The sequence below is a fragment of the Oncorhynchus masou genome, chromosome 9, assembly GCF_036934945.1.
Source record: "Oncorhynchus masou masou isolate Uvic2021 chromosome 9, UVic_Omas_1.1, whole genome shotgun sequence".
Taxonomy (NCBI): domain Eukaryota; kingdom Metazoa; phylum Chordata; class Actinopteri; order Salmoniformes; family Salmonidae; genus Oncorhynchus; species Oncorhynchus masou.
The window spans coordinates 27,950,982-27,970,312 of NC_088220.1; the positions used below are offsets into that span (position 1 = coordinate 27,950,982).

The window sequence follows — 19,331 nt, forward strand, 5'->3', positions numbered from 1 at the left end:
TAAACAGAAGACATTTGAAATGTACCACACAACTCAACACAATGCAAACACTTAGGCCCAGGAGTGTTTCCTGATCACATGACCTGAACAGGAAAAGATTGGGCACTAGTTAAATCCACGTAACACAATGTGTATCACATAGGCTGGGCAATGGCTCCAGGACAGCAGAGCAGACATAAAGCTGTTGATGATTCCTATGTTGCTTCCTCCTATGTCTGAAATGTGGAATACTACTGGGCCTGCAGCCATAACATGAGCACACATGGGTTCACATGGAAATCTAACCAATAAGACAAGCTCTCCACTCCTCTCTGTGCTGAGGACTCGCACGCACACACACACTAACCACTGCATAACAGTTTAACCGCTGTACTGAGAATAGCCAGATCACTGGCTCTATCCAAGGCCTTCATGTGAACACATAGTCCATGCACTGACGAGGACACGGCAACACAGCAACACTGAACCTCTGACCTTTTCCTGTAACTGCGTTTTCCCTGATCTTACCTTTTCAATGACAGGTAATATGATAGCTAATTAGTTGTGACATAACCACTGTAGACATGACATAACCACTGTAGGTTGTTGGTGTGACATAACCACGGTATGTGCGACATAACCACTGTAGGTTGTAGGTGTAACATAACCACTGTAGGTTGTAGGTGTTACATAACCACTGTAGGTTGTAGGTGTAGCATAATCACTGTCGGTGTGACATAACCACTGTAGATTGTAGATGTGACATAATCACTGTAGGTTGTAGGCGCGACATAACCACAGTATGTGCGACATAACCACTGTAGGCACGACATAACCACTGTAGGTGCGACATAACTACTATAGGTTGTAGGTGTAACATAATCACTGTAGGTGTGACATAACCACTGTAGGTGTGACATAGGGGAGGCAAGGTAGCCTAGTGGTTAGAGCGTTGGACTAGTAACCGAAAGGTTGCAAGTTCGAATCCCCGAGCTGACAAGGTACAAATCTGTCCTTCTGCCCCTGAATATGTAGTTAACCCACTTTTCCTAGGCCGTCATTGAAAATAAGAATTTGTTCTTCACTGACTTGCCTAGTAAAATAAAAAAAAAACCACTGTAGGTGTGACATAATCCCTGAAGGTGTGACATAATCCCTGAAGGTGTGACATAATCCCTGAAGGTGTGACATAATCCCTGAAGGTGTGACATAATCCCTGTAGGTGTGACATAATCCCTGTAGGTGTGACATAATCCCTGTAGGTGTGACATAATCACTGAAGGTGTGACATAATCCCTGTAGGTGTGACATAATCACTGAAGATGTGACAATCCCTGTAGGTGTGACATAACCACTGAAGGTGTGGCATAACCCCCATCGGTGTGGCATAACCCCCATCGGTGTGGCATAACCCACGGTAGGTGTGGCATAACCCCCGGTAGGTGTGGCATAACCCCCATAGGTTGCAGGTGTGACACAACCCCCATAGGTTGCAGGTGTGACACAACCCCCATAGGTTGCAGGCGTGACACAACCCCCATAGGCTGTAGGTGTGACAACCTCGGTAGGATGTAGGTGTGACCTAACCACCGTAGGTGTGACCTAACCACTGTAGGTGTGATATAACCACTGTAGGTGTTGAATTTTAACCACGGTAGGTTGTAGGTGTAACATGATTAAATTAGCAAAACAAATATTTTGAAAATGGAGAGGAAAACACTGGACACTGCTGCTCATGCTCCCAGATGATTTTATTTATAATAATGTTTTGACCTTAGGATGCCTGATGAAGAACTAAGGGTCGAAACGTTGTCACAAATAAGTATCACCTGGGAAAATGAGCAGCAGTGTACAGCATTTTCCTTTCTGTTTCCATGAGTTTGCTTTCAACTTCAGCACCTGAGGAAAATACCTGGATGTGTGTAAATTATTCAGCTTTTGTACAAAAAAATATATAGGTAATCAAATTGTTCAACTGAAGATCAACACAGAAGGGAAAGACAGAGTGCAAGTTAAAAGAGCAATCTTAATTGTGCTAGCTAGCTAAATTCAAATTTGTCAGCTAGCTTACTGGCGAGCTCCAACTGTTTACTGGTGGTAACCATAGCAACATGGCCACTGAGGCAAAGCAAGCAGCACCCCAGTTTTCTAAATTTCCAGCAGAAATTAATTCAGAAAATAAAATAATCCATTTTAAACACAGCATGCAGAGGGAGAACCCGGAAACAGAACAGCACTGTCATGCACCAGGACAGCACACCAACCTCACCTCAGGAACTCCAACAGCAGGAGCACAAACACAGATCCACCAACAGGTCTATCCTAGCCCCCTCCCCCTGCCCATCTACAACCACCAGAGCCAAGACCACACCACCATCAGTCTGCTGAGAGACAGACTGGCTCTGTTAGAGGTATGAGTTAATGAGCTAAAATATTAGCCCCCCGCTACACCCCCTTCAGCCCAGACACAGAGCTTCTACAGGACCAGATCAACCAGTGCAGGACCCAGCTAAAGAACTTGTCCAGGAGCTGAGAGAGAGAGCCTTACAACAGGGCTTGAGGAGGTAAAGGCCACAATGAGGAGAGAGCCTTACCACAGTTCTTGAGGAGGTAAAGGCCAACATGAGGAGAGAGCCTTACCACAGCTCTTGAGGAGGGAAAGGCAAACATGAGGAGAGAGCCTTACCACAGCTCTTGAGGAGGTAAAGGCCACAATGAGGAGAGAGCCTTACCACAGCTCTTGAAGAGGTAAAGGCCACCATAAGGAGAGAGCCTTACCACAGTTCTTGAAGAGGTAAAGGCCACCATAAGGAGAGAGCCTTACCACAGCTCTTGAGGAGGTAAAGGCCACAATGAGGAGAGAGCCTTACCACAGCTCTTGAGGAGGTAAAGGCCACAATGAGGAGAGAGCCTTACCACAGCACTTGAAGAGGTAAAGGCCACCATAAGGAGAGAGCCTTACCACAACGCTTGAGGAGGTAAAGGCCAACATGAGGAGAGAGTCTTACCACAGCTCTTGAGGAGGTAAAGGCAAACATGAGGAGAGAGCCTTACCACAGCTCTTGAGGAGGTAAAGGCAACAATGAGGAGAGAGCCTTACCACAGCTCTTGAGGAGGTAAAGGCCAACATGAGGAGAGAGCCTTACCACAGTTCTTGAGGAGGTAAAGGCCACAATGAGGAGAGAGCCTTACCACAGCTCTTGAGGAGGTAAAGGCCACAATGAGGAGAGAGCCTTACCACAGCTCTTGAGGAGGTAAAGGCCACAATGAGGAGAGAGCCTTACCACAGCACTTGAAGAGGTAAAGGCCACCATAAGGAGAGAGCCTTACCACAACGCTTGAGGAGGTAAAGGCCAACATGAGGAGAGAGTCTTACCACAGCTCTTGAGGAGGTAAAGGCAAACATGAGGAGAGAGCCTTACCACAGCTCTTGAGGAGGTAAAGGCAACAATGAGGAGAGAGCCTTACCACAGCTCTTGAGGAGGTAAAGGCCAACATGAGGAGAGAGCCTTACCACAGTTCTTGAGGAGGTAAAGGCCACAATGAGGAGAGAGCCTTACCACAGCTCTTGAGGAGGTAAAGGCCAACATGAGGAGGTAAAGGCCAACATGCCTTACCACAGCTCTTGAGGAGGTAAAGGCCAACATGAGGAGAGAGCCTTACCACAGCTCTTGAGGAGGTAAAGGCCACAATGAGGAGAGAGCCTTACCACAGCACTTGAGGAGGTAAAGGCCACCATAGTTCTTGAGGAGGTAAAGCCTTACCACAACTCTTGAGGAGGTAAAGGCCAACATGAGGAGAGAGTCTTACCACAGCTCTTGAGGAGGTAAAGGCAAACATGAGGAGAGAGCCTTACCACAGCTCTTGAGGAGGTAAAGGCAACAATGAGGAGAGAGCCTTACCACAGCTCTTGAGGAGGTAAAGGCCAACATGAGGAGAGAGCCTTACCACAGTTCTTGAGGAGGTAAAGGCCACAATGAGGAGAGAGCCTTACCACAGCTCTTGAGGAGGTAAAGGCCACAATGAGGAGAGAGCCTTACCACAGCTCTTGAGGAGGTAAAGGCCAACATGAGGAGAGAGCCTTACCACAGCTCTTGAGGAGGTAAAGGCCAACATGAGGAGAGAGCCTTACCACAGCTCTTGAGGAGGTAAAGGCCAACATGAGGAGAGAGCCTTACCACAGCTCTTGAGGAGGTAAAGGCCACAATGAGGAGAGAGCCTTACCACAGCTCTTTAGGAGGTAAAGGCCAACATGAGGAGAGAGCCTTACCACAGCCTTACCACAGCTCTTGAGGAGGTAAAGGCCAACATGAGGAGAGAGCCTTACCACAGCTCTTGAGGAGGTAAAGGCCACCATGAGGAGAGGGCCTTACCACAGCTCTTGAAGAGGTAAAGGCCACCATGAGGAGAGAGCCTTACCACAGCTCTTGAGGAGGTAAAGGCCACCATGAGGAGAGGGCCTTACCACAGCTCTTGAGGAGGTAAAGGCCACCATGAGGAGAGAGCCTTACCACAGCTCTTGAAGAGGTAAAGGCCACCATGAGGAGAGAGCCTTACCACAGTGCTTGAGGAGGTAAAGGCCACCATGAGGAGAGAGCCTTACCACAGCGCTTGAGGAGGTAAAGGCCAAAATGAGGAGAGAGCCTTACCACAGCGCTTGAGGAGGTAGAGGCCAACATGAGGAGAGAGCCTTACCACAGCTCTTGAAGAGGTAAAGGCCACAATGAGGAGAGAGCCTTACCACAGCTCTTGAGGAGGTAAAGGCCAACATGAGGAGAGAGCCTTACAACAGTGCTTGAGGAGGTAAAGGCCTCAATGAGGAGAGAGCCTTACCACAGCTCTTGAGGAGGTAAAGGCCACCATGAGGAGAGAGCCTTACCACAGCTCTTGAGGAGGTAAAGGCCACCATGAGGAGAGAGCCTTACCACAGCGCTTGAGGAGGTAAAGGCCACCATGAGGAGAGAGCCTTACCACAGTGCTTGAGGAGGTAAAGGCCACCATGAGGAGAGAGCCTTACCACAGCGCTTGAGGAGGTAAAGGCCACCATGAGGAGAGAGCCTTACCACAGTGCTTGAGGAGGTAAAGGCCACCATGAGTAGAGAGCCTTACCACAGCACTTGAGGAGGTAAAGGCCACCATGAGGAGAGAGCCTTACAACAGCTAGGAAGAAGGAAAAGAAAAGATAACTCATGTTTGCTGTTATCCTGTTTCTCACTCTGAACAACTTAGCAGTTACTATAGTACTGACTGTGCTGTTTCTCACTCTGAACAACTTTGTAGTTACTGTATTTCTGACTGTTATCCTGTTTATCTCACTCTGAACAGCTTAGTAGTACAGATGCACAATTGAAAGCAAGTAGGCAACTGCACCGCCCGAAACAGCAAGGCTCTCCAGAGGGTGGTGCAGTCTGCCCAACGCATTACCGGGGGCAAACTACCTGCCCTCCAGGATACGTACAGCACTCGATATCACAGAAAGGCCAAAAAGATCATCATGGACATCAACCACCCGAGCCACTGCCTGTTCACCCATCTATCATCCAGAAGGCGAGGTCAGTGCAAGGGCATCAAAGCTGGGACCGAGAGACTGAAAAACAGCTTCCATCGCAAGGCCATCAGACTGTTAACTTAAACAGTCATCACTAGCACATTAGAGGCTGCTTGCTGCCTATAGGCATAGACTATAAATCACTGGCCACTTGAAGGAATGGAACACCAGTCACTTTAATAATGTTTACAAATCTTGCATTACTCATCTCATATGTATATACTGTATTCTATACCATATCTTAGTCCATTCCACTCTGACTTTGCTCGTCCAAATGTATATAGTCTTCATTCATTCCTACTTAGATTTGTGTGTATTGGGTATATGTTGTGAAATTTGTTAGATATTACTTGTTAGATATTACTGCGCTGTCGGAGCTAGGAGCACAAGCATTTCACAACCCCCACAATAACATCTGCTAATCACGTGTATGTGACCAATAACATTTGATTAGTACTGTATTTCTGACTGCTATTCTTTCTTTTTCTTTTCACTATTAGTTAACATGTGGAACATTCAGGGCCTAAACTCATCAACCTTTGGATTGAAGAGTTTGGCACTGGAGTTCAACAAAAATCTTAAAGATGTTGACATCATCATTCTGCAGGAGACATGGTGTAAGGCAGACATTGTCATTCATTGTCCCACAGGCTATAGAGAGATAATTGTGCCATCACAGCTCAATAGAGGCAGAGACTATGGAGGACTGATCATTTGGTACAAATCCCAACTACAACATCTAATTGATCCCCTCAAAATTGGGAAATATCACAATTGGTTAAAACTGAAAAAATTACTTGTACTGACAGAAAACGGTGTGTTCCTTTGCGCAATATATATATATATATATATATATTCCCCCCCGAGAATCCCCATATTAGTCAGAGGAGATCTTCCCCACCCTTGAGGAAGAGACGTGCCATTTCCAGGCCCAGGGAACACAATGTAACGGCCACACGAGGGGACAGCTTTATTACAGGCCACACTGTTTCTAACTGTTGTGACATCCCCCATAGAAACAACAGTGACAGCACCATCAACAAAAACGGAAGGGATCTGTTGCAGTTCTGTCGAAGCCTGGGTCTGTACTTTGTCAATGGTAGGTTACGGGGGGACTCTTTGGGGAGATTCACCTACTGCTCACCTCTTGGCCACAGTACAGTAGACTATATGATCACAGACATTGACCCTTTCTCTCTCAGCTCATTCACTGTCAAGCCACTAAAACCTCTGTCTGATCACAGCCAAATTATGTTGTTCCTCAAAAGAACAGACATGGAAACAACCCCACATGCACAGCCCTGTAAGCTGTACAAAATCAGAAATTCATACAGATGGGCCCAAAACAGCACAGAAGAATACCAGAAAGCAACCAGTAACCAAAATATCCAAACAGTCTAAGATAACTTTCTGGATACCACATTCACTCACAGTAAAGGAGGCATCAATCTAGCAGTACAAAAACATTGATGACAGATGACAAACAAAAGCACAGAGACTCAAATAACGGTGAATTACGCCTTAATTACTGTGACCTAAAACTCTATAAACGTAACACTCAGAACCAAAAAAGGCACAATACAACAGCAAGCAGCTGACATTCATTGAGGAGTCTATAAACACAAACAACTTCTGGCAAAATGTGAAAAACCACAAAGAATCTAAACGAGAGGAATTAGCGATACAAAATGTTGACATGTGGACAACCCATTTTAACGCACTCTACAACACCGTTCAAATTGATGCAAAAGCAGAACAATGCCAAATCCATGCACTTTGTGACATCGGCTGATGTAAAAAGGGCTTTATAAATACATTTGATTGAATTTGACTGATTCGAAGTTGAATGGATTAGAATATGGGGTGGCTGGTAGCCTAGTGGTTAGAGTGTTGGGCTAGTAACCAAAAGGTTGCTGGATCAAATCCTCAAGCTGACAAGGTACAAATCTGTTGGTCTGCCCCTGAACAAGGCAACCCATGGTTCCCAGGTAGGCCATCATTGTAAATGAAAATTAGTTTTATTCATTCAAAAAAGCTATAAAAGGACAATCAAAATCCATTCGACTCCCCAAGTGCTGACCAGGAGCTCAAGAAGAATGTTCATGCCCTCAAATTTGATCCTGAGTGTAGGTTATGTCCCTGACATCTGGAATCAAGGACTCCTAACCCCAATCTTTAATTGACCCTAACAATTCCAGAGGCATGTGTGTGAACAGTAACCTGGTGAAGGTTTTCTGTGGTATTAGAAATGAAAGAGTTCTAAACGTCCTTAATAAGCACAATGTCTTGAGTAAAAGCCAAATTAGATTTATACCAAAACATTGCACGACCGATCATATTTACACCCTACACACCCTGATAGACAAACATGTCCACCAAAATAATACTAACATGTATGCTTGCATTATCGACTTCCAAAAATATTTGGATTCTATTTGGCATAAGCGACTGTTCAACAAAGTTATTGAAAGTGGTGTAAGGGGTAAAACAAATGACATAATTAAATCAATGTGTACAGGCAATACGTGCAGCATAAAAATTGGCAAAAAAATAACAGAATTCTTTAACCAACCAGGGGTGGGGCCTTCGCCAGGGTTGCAATCTGAGCCCTGCACTCCTCAATATTTACATCAATGAATTGGCTACTATTCTAGAAAAATCCTCAGCCCCTGGTATTAGTCTCCACAATTCAGAGGTTAAATGCCTGCTCTTCGCAGATGACCTGTGCCTGCTGTCACCCACAGCACATGGCCTACAGCAAAGCCTGGACCTGCTGGAGCAGTACTGCCAGACCTGGGCCCTGGCAGTAAACCCCAAAAATACTAAAATAATGATTTTCCAGAGAAGATGCAAATCTCAGGGAATTGGACCAAAGTTCTCAAATGGTACAAAATACAATGCCTTCAGAAAGTATTCATACCCTTAGACTTTTTCCACATTTTGTTACGGTTATACATACTTGTTTTTGCCCTCATCAATCTACACACGATACTCCATAATGACAAAGCAAAAACAGGTTAAGAAATTTTAGCAAATTCCTTAAATAAAAAAATACTGAAATCTCACATTTACATAAGTATTCAGACCTTTTCCTCAGTACTTTGTTGAAGCTCCTTTGGCAGCGATTACAGCCTTGAGTCTTCTTGGGTATGACGCTACAAGCTTGGCACTCCTGTATTTGGGGAGCCCCAGTCTGAGGTACTGAGCACTCCGGAGCAGGTTTTCATCAAGGATGTCTCTGTACTTTGCTCCGTTCAGTTTTGCCTCGATCCTGACTAGTCTCCCAGTCCCTGTCGCTTAAAAACATCCCCACAGCATGATGCTGCTACCACCATATTTCACCGTAGGGATGGTGCCAGCTTTCCTCCAGATGTGACGTTTGGCATTCAAGCCAAAGAGTTCGATCTTGGTTTCATCAGACTAGAGAATCTTGTTTCTCTTGGTCTGTGAGTCTTTATGTGCCTTTTGACAAACTCCAAGCGGGGTGTCACATGCCTTTTACTGAGGAGTGGCTTCTGACTGGCCACTCTACCATAAAGGCCTGATTGGTGGAGTGCTGCAGAGATGGTTATCCTTCTGGAAGGTTCTCCCATCTCCACAGAGGAACTCTGGAGCTCTGTCACTGTCACCATTAGGTTCTTGGTCACCTCCCTGAGCAAGGCCCTTCTCCCCCGATTGCTCAGTTTGGCCGGACGGCCAGCTCTAGGAAGAGACTTGGTGGTTCCAAACTCCTTCCATTTAAGAATGATGGAGGCCACTGTATTCTTGGGGATGATCAATTATGTAGAAATGTGTTGGTACCCTTCCCCAGATCTGTGCCTCGACACAATCCTGTCTCTGAGCTCTATGGACGATTACTTCGACCTCGTTGCTTGGTTTTTGCTCCGACTTGCAATGTCAACTGTGGAACCTTATATAGAAAGGTGTGTGCCTTTCCAAATCATGTCCAATCAATTGAATTTACCACAGGAAAGACTCCAGTCATCTCAAGGATGATCAATGGGAACAGGATGCACCTGAGCTCAACTTCGTGTCTCAAAGCATAGGGTATGAATACTTATGTAAATAAGGTATTTGTTATTTATTTTTAACACATTTGCAAAAATGACTAAAAACCTATTTCCACTCTGTCATTATGGGGTATTGTGTGGAATGATGAGGATTATATTTTATTTCATCCATTTTCAAATAAGGCTGTAACTTAACAAAATGTGGAAAAAGACAAGGGGTCTGAATACTTTCCCGCCATTAAAAAAACCCAAATTAAAATACTAATAAAAATGTGGCTAAAATAAATTGTATGTGTTATTGAACAAATTGAACTTGATGGCGGCGAGGTGTGGGGTCCACTTACAGAACAAGATTTCATCCAATGGGACAAACACCTCACTTGAAACCCTAAATGCAGAGTTCTGTACGATTCCCCTACATGTCCAGAGGAAAACTACAAGCAATGCATGCAGGGCAGAATTAGGCTAATATCCACTAATAATAAAGGCTACAAAAATAGCAAATAACTTTTGGAAGCATCTAAAAGACAGTGACCCCCTCTCATAACATTAACAAGTCCTGCAATGCCAAGAGCTGAGCAAAGAAAAGAGTCCCCTCATCCAGCTGGTCCTGGGGCTGAGTTCACAAACCTGTTCTACTAACACACTGAAGCCTCAGGACAAGAACATCCAATCAGTCAGAATAAACCGAACTACAACGCAGTCAAAACAAAACGCATTACTTATTGGAAAACAAGCACAAAGCAAAAGGCAGTGCAGTCTGGCCCTAAATGGACAGTACACTGGGTATTTGACCATGGTTAGTGATGAAAACCTTAGAAAAACCTTGACAAAGTACATGCTCAGTGAGCACAGCCTTCCCATTGAGAAGGGTAGACAGGAAAACCTGGATCCCTGTAGAGGAAAGGCTGAGACGAAGCTGCATTTCCTGACAACATGTAACAAATATACAACAATTACTGTCATTTTCCCAAATTTAAAACCCTCATTCAAGGTTTCAAAGACCTCTCTGATGAGAATAGGCTACCCGTCCTGTTGGGGGAGGATGCAGAGAACTGTGGGTTGGCAGCGCACTACATTGCTGCCTGCCATAAGTTGAGGGACAGTGTCTGACAGACCAACCAACCTGCATGTGTCCTCTAAGCCATTGTTCATGTCCATTGTATGGTTATTTTGACCCTTGATTATTGTTGTTACTATTGTCCCGTTGACAATATTGATTATTATTATTTAAATTATGTTAATATTGTACATCTCCAAAGTATTCTTTGGCAATATTTACATTGTTACGTCACACCAATAAAGCAAATTGAATTGAGAGAGAGAGAGAGAGACAGAGAGAGAGAGAGACAGACAGAGACAGAGACAGAGACAGAGACAGAGAGAGAGAGAGAGAGAGAGAGAGAGAGAGAACACCAGGTTGACTCCTCAGAAATCTGAATCATAGCATAAAAATAATAAAAGTTGACTTATGGAGATACTGACGAGACACATTAGATGTGGACTATGTTGGACAAACAGCACGAATGTCTGAGGCTATTGACTTACTTTTCATCCTTTTAAATGATCAATGAGTAATTGACCCACGCCATGTGCTTTGCAATAACTGATACTTAATGAGATACATCATCAGAAGTTCATTCCCCAAGGCTCACCTTGAGACTAGCTGTGTCTTGTACGTGGGACTGTGTCTTTCTGATTGGCCATGCTGTTTTCCTCAATGTGTCTGTGTCTATGGAACACCCAAAACGTAAGGCCCCTTCCACGAGCCAGTGGTCAGAAAACAGTTGAAACTGTCATCTTTAAGGAGAGTCCCACGCCTGTGGGGAAAACAGGGAGGCTGGACACGAAGTACATGAACCCACGTCTACACATCTTGAAGTACACGACTGCACTGATCATAAGGAGTAGGAGAGAAGACATGGTCACCAGGGCGATTATCAAATAAAGCTTGCCTGTGAGGGAATTCATCTGTGAATTCAAAGAGCCTGTTCAAAACAGGCCAAAACTACATTGACTGTTGCAGTGGCTGAGAGGAACTCAAGCCCGTTGTCCCTTGCCATGATCACATGGGTTTGTTTAGGCTAGTCCTGCTCTTCAAAACAGCCTCAGAGTCCTGATTTCTCCACTGTGCAGGCCAATGGTGAAGGGGTTGGGCTGCGGTGCTTAGGAGAGCCACACGTTATGGCCGGAGTCGGCGTCCACAGCAACCACTTTGGTAACCAGGTAACTTTTAGGTGCCTCCAGTGGCAGCAGGTCCTCTGCATGAAGCCAGATGATTGGACAGGTTACAGAACAACGGGTATGTTGTCATTATGGTCACCGATGAACACCCTCACAGTGCAGGTACTGGAAAGAGGAGGGGTACCATCATCTTGAGCTGTGACTCCCACCTTATAGTGACTGGCCTGCTGGTAATCAAAGGGTCACGAAGTGAAGAGCTCTCTGGTCATCGTTAATAGAGAAGGAAAAGGATATATATATATATATATATATATATATACAGTTCCAGTCAAAGGTTTGGACACACCTACTCATTCAATGGTTTTTCTTTATTTTTACTATTTTCTACATTGTAGAATAACAGTGAAGACATTAAAACTATGAAATAGCCCATCCGGAATCATGTAGTAACCCAAAAAATGTAAGAAAATCTAAATATATTTTAAATTCTAGATTTCTTCAATGTAGCCACCCTTTGCCTTGATGACAGCTTTGCAAACTCATGGCATTCTCTTAATCAGTTTCAACTGGAATGCATTTTTTTCATATGTGGGAACTCTTGAAGGAGTTCCCACATATGCTGAGCACTTGTTGGTTGCCTTTCCATCACTCTGCGGTCCAACTCATCACAAACCATCTTAATTGGTTTGAGATCGGGTGAATGCAAAGGCAGGGTCATCTGATGCAGCATTTCATCACTCTCCTTCTTGGTCAAATAGCCCTTACACAGCCGGAAGGTGTCCTGTTGAAAAACAAATGATAGTCCCACTAAGCACAAACCAGAGGGGATGGCGTATCGCTGCAGAATGCTTTGGTAGCCATGCTGGTTAAGTGTGCCTTGAATTCTAAATAAATCACTGAGTGTCATCAGCAAAGCACCCCCTAACCATCACACCTCCTCCTCCATGCTTCACGATGGGAACCACACATGCGGAGATCATCCGTTCACCTACTCTGCGTCTCACAAAGACATGGAGGTTGGAACCAAAAATCTCAAATTTGGACTCATCAGACCAAAGAGCAGATTTCCACTTGTCTAATGTCCATTGCTCGTGTTTCTTGGCCCAAGCAAGTCTCTTATTATTATGAAGCTGGTTGAAGCTGAATGAAGCTAATGCAAAGAGTGTGGAAAGATGTCATCAAGGCAAATGTTGGCTACTTTAAAGAATCTAAAATATATTTTGATTTGTTTAACACTTTTTTGGTTACTAAATTATTCCATATGTGTTCTTTCATAAGACATCCTCATTATCTTTGGAGTCCTGGTTTTCGAATCAACATATTCCGTGTTTATTTAATTTATGCTTCACAACGCTAACCGGAATGAAGGTAGCAGAAACCTTGAAATGAGGTCATACCCTCGGCCTGCTCGTATACATTCGTATTCCTAAATATGGTAGTAAGTCACACAAAATAATTTAAGGCACAGATCAATAGCCAAGATATTCAGCTTTCCGCAGACATCCTGCTTTTGCAGATAGGGGCTACCGTTCTCATACCAGACAGAATTGAATAAAACAAATCCAATAAGGTCCCCAAATATGGGGACTTTACATTTAAAGAGGTTTGAAGAATAAAGGTTGTCAACAAGTGGTTGGAAAAGTCTATAAGGTCACTTCAACAACAGACATGTTCACATAAATATTAGCAAGACAACTGTACACATTAACTAGCGCAGTACAGCTAAACCATTTCTACACATCTGTTAGCACGTGATGTGACATATATAAATCATTAGAAGGAACAAAGGAAAATAATGATTATGTCGTGTCGCATATGTATAAGGGGTGTTCAGTGACATGGAAAGTGGCAGCCAACTGCAGCAAGGAGGCAAACACTATCAAAACAGGCTTCTCATCTCATCCTTCTGTCTAAATTGCTCCACCCTTCCAAAAACGTTCTCACCTCACATCTGCCATCTGTTCTACATTGTGATTAGAAATGTTGGCCTAGAAAACACATCAAACGCGTAACACAATTGAATAGAGAGGCCTACCTCTGGGGACCCCTGGGAGTCATCAAATGCTTCAGTAAAGATTGTTGGAGTTGTTCTCAGAGTCTGGTCCACAAGCAGCGTGTTGTCATTGGAAGATCTGACGAACTTGAAGTCACTTGTGCGCGAGCCTGTCGTCAGGTATGCGTCATAATTGTAAGTGCTGCGGAGAGTTCCTGCGCCATCCACCTCTGCGTAGTTGGGAGGGAGATACGCGCTGGGGATGGCGACCGCTCCGTCAAACAACAGTCTGGGCTTTCTCCTGCGGCAAAACTTCACGGTCAGGATGACAATGATGAAGGTGAAGAAAAAGGTGGAGACGGACACCAGCGCGATGATCAGATAAGAGGTGAGTTTGGAATTGTTTTCATCATAAGCGATATCTTTCAGTTTTGGCACTTCAGCCAAGTTATCAGAAATCACTAAATACATGGTACAGGTGGCAGAGAGAGGGCTGTCCGTTATCTTTCACTGACACAATGAGGTTCTGTTTCATGCTGTCAGATTCAGAAATGTCCCGCTGTGTCCTGATCTCTCCGCTGTGGAGACCAATAGTGAAAAGTCCCGGATCAGTGGATTTGACTAAATGATAAGAAAGCCAGGCGTTCTGGCCGGAGTCCGCGTCTACCGCAATCACCTTGGAAACCAGAGAGCCCTCGTGCGCAGCTTTGGGGACCAGTTCGGTCATGAAGGATTTCCCCTCCGGGGCGGGGTATAGTATCTGAGGAGAGTTGTCATTCACATCCGTTATGAACACACTGACCGTGACGTTGCTGCTGAGCGGAGGAGAACCGTTGTCTCTGGCCACCACCTGGAATTTAAAACTCCTGAATTGCTCGTAATCAAACGACTTCACAGCGTGGATCACCCCCGTGTCTCCTTTAACGGATAAAAACGAGGACACTTGGACACCGTTCACCTCACCGGGAAAGAGAGAATAAATCACTGTGCCGTTCTGTCTCCAGTCTGGGTCCCGTGCAGTAACGGAACACACGGAGGAACCGGGTTTGTTATTTTCAGTCACGTGGGCTTTATAGGACTGTTCCTCAAACACAGGTGGGTTGTCGTTGACGTCAGCTACAGATAACGGAACAGTTTTAGAGGAGGACAGAGGTGGAGAGCCCTCGTCGGTGGCAGTGATTGTGATGTTGTAATCAGACACTACTTCCCGGTCCAGTTCGCCCGTCGTCACCAGAGAATAGTAGTTTTTGATGGATGGCACCAGCTTAAAGGGAAGGTTTTGCTGAATGGAGCAGCGGACCTGTCGGTTATTCTCAGAGTCTCTATCCTGCACGTTAATGATGCCCACCTCTGTACCAGGAGACGCGTTCTCAGGTATGGGGTTGGCCAGAGATTGTAGATAAATCACAGGGGCGTTGTCATTAACATCTGTGATGTCTATTATGACTTTAGAATATGATGCTAACCCTAAACCATCCTTAGCTTTGATTCGCAATTCAAATGATGAAAATTCTTCAAAATCTATAGTGTCAATAACTCGTATGTCTCCTGTTTTACGGTCGATAGAAAATATTTTCTTTACGTCTTCTGAAACATGACCGAAGTCATACGTGATCTCCCCATTTGCTCCGTCATCTGCATCCGCAGCACTCACTGTAACCACTACAGTATCTAAAGGGGAGTTTTCAGGCAGACTGGCTTTATAGACGGCCTTGCTAAACACTGGGGCGTTATCGTTAGCATCCAGTACAGTGACGTGTATGAGTACAGTACCTGATCTCTGCGGAGAGCCTCCGTCTACAGCTGTAAGCGATAATTTAACATCCTGCTTTTGTTCTCGATCAAGCTCCTTCTCTAGAACAAGATCCACAGTATGACTATCTACAATCAAAACGAAATTGTCATTCCTTTCAAGTGTGTATCTTTGAACTGAGTTCTGTCCTATATCCGCGTCATGAGCCTCCTCCAATGAGAATCGAGTGCCTTTAGCTGCAGATTCCCATATTTCCATATCTATCATCTCCTCGTTAAATTGTGGATAGTTGTCATTAATATCTTGAACATGAAGGCTAATACGTTGCAGCTCCAAAGGATTTTCCAATACAAGTTCCTGGTTTATAACGCACAAAGCCTTATTGCCACAAAGCCCCTCTCTGTCAATCCTTTCAGCAACAATCAAATCCCCGGTACTCAGATTAATGTCACAATACCGTTTTTGGTTTCCTTCGGTATCAATACGGGCCTTACGAGCGGACAGTCCGCTCGCCTCCAGCCCGAGATCCTTGGCTATATTTCCAATAACAGATCCTCGTTTCATCTCCTCTGGAAAAGAATAGCTCACGTCTCCATTGGCGGAGTGCAGCGGTCGAAGAAAGAAAACAAAGCCACAGACCAGGCCTGTCACTGTGAATATTTTGTGCTCCATCCTTAGATAAGAACGGTGGAGAAATAAGGCTGCACTTATGTGCGTCACTATATGCAAATATCCAAAGTGAAGATATAGTTTTCAATCGAACATAATTCCAATCAAGCCGAGAAAACACTAACAAACGTCCGGTCCCCACGATTTTCTGCAGCGCAGTGAACAACCCAGAGCGTTGTATTCGTCAACATGAAGTTGCTCAGCTGGTGAACAGCGACACTTTGAGCGCACATCATAAATTGCATGTTTTAAATTTACAACACACGGACTCACCCATTATCGATTTGATAAAATGCAAAGCACACTATCGGACCAAGCTCATGAAATAGACATAGAAGATCAAGACAGCCAGAATAAACGAGGATGAAGGCAATCTGCACATAACAGAACATAACACCTGGACAGCTATACCCGTAAAAGAGGAAATCTCACTTTTCTTCTCATTCTCCAGTTACATTTCAGCCGATAAAAACAATCTGTTTGTCCAGGGGCGCAACTTTCCCTGGGGATGGGGGACATGTCCCCCCCATATTCTGAAATTGCATCGTTGTTCCCCCCAGTTTTATTATTGGAATGTGATGGTGTGCTTTAGGACCATGCGGATGACTCAGCGCAGTAGGGTAGGCTGTTTGGAGTGTTAGTCCCGACTGGATAAAATATGTATACACTGTCGAACAGTAATGGTGGAATGTAGTTTCTCTTTGCTCATTTTAGCTGTTCTTGCCATAATATGGACTTGGTCTTTATCAAATAAGGATATATTCTGTATACATCCCCTACCTTGTCACAACACAACTGATTGGCTCAAATGCATTAACTTCTTATGGCTGGGGGCAGTAGTGAGTAGCTTGGCTGAATAAGGTGCCCAGAGTAAACTGCCTGCTACTCAGTCCCAGTTGCTAATATATGCATATTAGTATATTTGGATAGAAAACACTCTGAAGTTTCTAAAACTGTTTGAATGATGTCTGTGAGTATAACAGAACTCATATGGCAGGCAAAAACCTGAGAAGAAATCCAACCCGGAAGTGGGAAATCTGAGGTTGGTCCTTTTTCAACTCATTCCCTATTGAAGATACAGTGGGATATTGGTCATGTTGCACTTCCTAAGGCTTCCACTAGATGTCAACAGTCTTTAGAACCTAGTTTGATGCTTCTACTGTAAAGTGGGGGTGAATGAGAGGGGAATGAGTCAGAGGTCTGGCAGAATGCTTTGAGCTAGTGTGCTCGTTCATGTGAGAGGTAGCTCGCATTCCATTGCTTTCTACAGACAAAGGAATTCTCCGGTTGGAACATTATTGAAGATGTATGTTAAAAACATCCTAAAGATTGATTCTATACATCGTTTGACATGTTTGCACGGACTGTAACAGAACGTTTTGACATTTCGTCTGCTCCTAGTGAACGAGCTTCGTGACTTTGGATTTGTTTACAAAATGCACTAACAAAAGTAGCTATTTGGACATAATTGATGGACATTATCGAACAAAACAAACATTTATTGTGGAACTTGGATCCCTGGAAGTACATTCTGATGAAGATCATCAAAGGTAAGTGAATATTTAAAATGCTATTTCTGACTAATGTTGACTGCACAATATGGCGGATATCTTTTTGGCTTGTTTGGTCTCTGAGAGCCGTATTGAGATTATAGCATGGTTTGCTTTTTCCATAAAGCTTTTTTGAAATCTGACACAGCGGTTGCATTAAGGAGAAGTGTTTCTAAAGTTTCATGTATAACACTTGTATTTTCATCAACATTTGTAATGAGTATTTCTGTAAATTGATGTGGCTCTCTGCAAAATCACCGGATGTTTTTGGAACTACTGAACATAACGTGCCAATGTATACTGAGAGTTTTTGATATAAATAGGAACTTTATCGAACAAAACATATGTATTGTGTAACATGAAGTCCTATGAGTGTCATCTGATGAAGATCATCAAAGGTTAGTGATTAATTTTATCTCTATTTCTGATTTTTGTGACTCCTCTCTTTGGCTGAAAAAATGGCTGTGTTTTTCCGTGACTTGGCTCTGACCTAACATAATAGTTTGTGGTGCTTTGGCCGTAAAGCCTATTTGAAATTGTGTACTGTGGTGGGATTAACAACAAGTGTATCTTTAAAATGGTGTGAAATACTTCTATGTTTGAGGAATTTTAAATGATGGGATTTCTGTTGTTTTGAATTTGGCCCCCTACACATTCACTGGCTGTTGTCATATCGATCCCGTTAGCGGGATCTCAGCACCAAGAAGTTTTAAGGAAAGTCATTCCACAAGTTAACTTTTAACAAGGCACACCTGTTAATTGGAATAAATTCCAGGTGACTACCTCATGAAGCTGGTTGAGAGAATGTCAAGAGTGTACAAAGAGGTCTAAGGTTGCCACGGTTATTTCTCTGCTGACTGGGTGGGCGTTGCAGTGGGCCATGGCCATTTTGAAGAGAGGAGAGGAGCTAGATTCATATAAGGGGTTCATGGCTCTGTTCAAGTGCATCTTCAATCCTCCCCCGGAGGGCAGAGAGGTGGGTGAGCGCTTACTTCAATTACGGCAGGGGGACCAGACGGCTGCCGAGTACATGTTCTCCTTCCAAACAGTAGCAGCATCCAGTAGATGGAATGAGCCAGCACGTCCTACACTATTCAGAAGAGATCTGCGCCAGGAGGTCCAGACGGAACTGGCCTATCAACTCATTGCAATGGTCATCTGTCTGGATAACCTAATTCGGGCGAGTCGGTACGCCCATCGCTTCTCTCCCTCCCTCAGTGAACACTCTGGATCAGAGCCTGAACCCATGGAGGTAGTGGTCACACGACTTTCTCTCATGTACTGTGCCTAGAGCATTAGTGAAACTATATTGACCAGACCTTTGCCTCCTCTCTTAACTCTTTTTTTGGGATAGGGGGCGGCATTTTGACGTCCGGATGGAAAGCGTGCCCAAAGTAAACTGCCTGCTACTCAGGCCTAGAAGCTAGGATATGCATATAATTGGTAGATTTAGATGGAAAACACTCTAAATTTTCGAAAACTGTTAAAATGTCTGTGAGTATAACAGAACTGAAATGGCAGGCGAAACCCAAATTACAAAAAAAAAGTAATCCTACCACTGATTTCAATGGCTGGCACTTTTATAATAGGGCGAAATCGTGAACGATTGCAGTTCCTAGGGCTACCACTAGATGTCAACAGTCTT

At 44.2% G+C, this 19,331-nt stretch overlaps 1 protein-coding gene and 1 pseudogene across 2 annotated transcripts in view; both read right to left on the minus strand.

Moving 5' to 3' along the window:
* Positions 1-19,331, minus strand: part of LOC135545777 (protocadherin gamma-A11-like) — a 236,390-nt gene that overhangs the window by 139,093 nt on the left and 77,966 nt on the right. The window lies entirely within an intron of this gene.
* On the minus strand, positions 11,704-16,139 carry LOC135545362 (protocadherin beta-16-like; annotated as a pseudogene).